This window comes from Megalopta genalis, unplaced genomic scaffold (genome assembly GCF_051020955.1).
Source record: "Megalopta genalis isolate 19385.01 unplaced genomic scaffold, iyMegGena1_principal scaffold0550, whole genome shotgun sequence".
Classification (NCBI taxonomy): domain Eukaryota; kingdom Metazoa; phylum Arthropoda; class Insecta; order Hymenoptera; family Halictidae; genus Megalopta; species Megalopta genalis.
In genome coordinates, this window is record NW_027476619.1 from 92,501 (window position 1) to 95,000 (window position 2,500).

The following is a 2,500-nucleotide window of genomic DNA, read 5'->3' on the forward strand; positions in this document are numbered from 1 at the left end:
GCTCTGCTCCGTCCGCCTCGCACGGACCGTGTATCTCTTATAGATACCGAACGGCCGGCAAGGACGCCGGCGCCGCCGGCCGAATAGCACGCGCGCTTATGAGTGTAAACCGCCGCGGCAACAGACCGCCCGGCCGTGCTGTTGTAACATAGCGCGTGAACGAACGAAAAAAAAATTTATAGTAAACATTAAAATAAATTACATTACCGTAAACTAGACAAAAAATTACACATTTTTTCCCAATATGAAAATTTTCACAAACTTTTCAAAGTCCCATCGCATCGAGTAAACTTTTTTAATAACGCTTCCGCACGATTCTAAATGCTTAATCCATATGTGAAATCGTTCACTGATCACGAATATCGTATTTAAAAAAATTACAAAAATTTATTTTTCAAAATAATCAAAAAAAACCGAAAAATCACAAGAGTAAAGTACCATTATTTTAAACAATATGTCGTTCTAAATGCTTAATCCCTATGTAAAAAAGTTATCTAAGCAAGAATATGTAATTGAAAAAAATTAGAAAAATTTATTTTAGCCGTAAATCGAAAATAATGGGGACACCGGAGCTGTTCGAAGCGCCGAGACGCGCCGCGTACGGCCGAATATTTTCTAAGTCCCAACGTACCGATCAAGAGTAAAGTACCATTTTCCTACATTAGATTTCGTTCTAAATGCTTAATCCCTATGTAAAAACGTTAGTTAAGCAAGAATATCGTATTTTTAAAAAAATCTAATGATAGGATTTTCCAGAAAATTGAAAAAACCGAAAAATGTCAAGAGTAAAGTGCCATTTTCTGACATTAGATTTCGTTCTAAATGCTTAATCCCTATGTAGAAACGTTAGTTAAGCAAGAATATCGTATTTTTAAAAAAATCTAATGATAGGATTTTTCAGAAAATTGAAAAAACCGTAAAATGTCAAGAGTAAAGTGCCCTTATTTTAAACAATGTATCGTTCTAAATGCTTAATCCCTATGTAAAAAAGTTATTTTAGCAGGAATATGTTATTGAAAAAAATTAGAAAAATTTATTTTAGCCGTAAATCGAAAATAATGGGGACACCGGAGCTGTTCGAAGCGCCGAGCGCGCCGCGTACGCCCGAATATTTTCAAAGTCCCAACGTACCGATCAAGAGTAAAGTACCATTTTCCTACATTAGGTTTCGTTCTAAATGCTTAATCCCTATGTAAAAACGTTAGTTAAGCAAGAATATCGTATTTTTAAAAAAATCTAATGATAGGATTTCCCAGAAAATTGAAAAAACCGAAAAATGTCAAGAGTAAAGTGCCATTTTCTGACATTAGATTTCGTTCTAAATGCTTAATCCCTATGTAGAAACGTTAGCTAAGCAAGAATATCGTATTTTTAAAAAAATCTAATGATAGGATTTTTCAGAAAATTGAAAAAACCGTAAAATGTCAAGAGTAAAGTGCCCTTATTTTAAACATTATATCGTTCTAAATGCTTAATCCCTATGTAAAAAAGTTATCTAAGCAAGAATATGTTATTGAATAAAATGAGAAAAATTTATTTTAGCCGTAAATCGAAAAAAAGACTGTTCGTTTCTCTGTCTCTCTCGCGCGATCGAAGTATTGATGTTTCCCGGCAAAGTAATGGGATATTAATTAAACTTTATACACGAAATTACTCGTTTTGATCCCCGCTACACAGCCGTATACTTTTTATAATTTTGTGGAATCGGGAACCTTGCAATATTTATCATAACGCGGATCGACTGTCTCTGTCTCTTTCTAGATCGGAAGAATCGATGTTTCCCGGCAAACTAATGGGAGTTTAATTAAACTTTATACACGAAATTACTCGTTTTGATCCCCGCTACACAGCCGTATACTTTTTATAATTTTGTGGAATCGGGAACCTTGAAATATTTAACATAACGCGGATCGACTGTCTCTGTCTCTTTCTAGATCGGAATAATCGATGTTTCCTGGCAAACTATTGGGAGTTTAATTAAACTTTATACATGAAATTACTCGTTTTGATCCCCGCTACACAGCCGTATACTTTTTATAATTTTATGGAATCGGTAACCTTGAAATATTTAACATAACGCGGATCGACTGTCTCTGTCTCTTTCTAGATCGGAATAATCGATGTTTCCCGGCAAACTATTGGGAGATTAATTAAACTTTATACATGAAATTACTCGTTTTGATCCCCGCTACACAGCCGTATACTTTTTATAATTTTGTGGAATCGGGAACCTTGAAATATTTAACATAACGCGGATCGTCTATCTCTGTCTCTTTCTAGATCGGAAGAATCGATGTTTCCCGGCAAACTAATGGGAGTTTAATTAAACTTTATACACGAAATTACTCGTTTTGATCCCCGCTACACAGCCGTATACTTTTTATAATTTTGTGGAATCGGGAACCTTGAAATATTTAACATAACGCGGATCGACTGTCTCTGTCTCTTTCTAGATCGGAATAATCGATGTTTCCCGGCAAACTATTGGGAGTTTAATTAA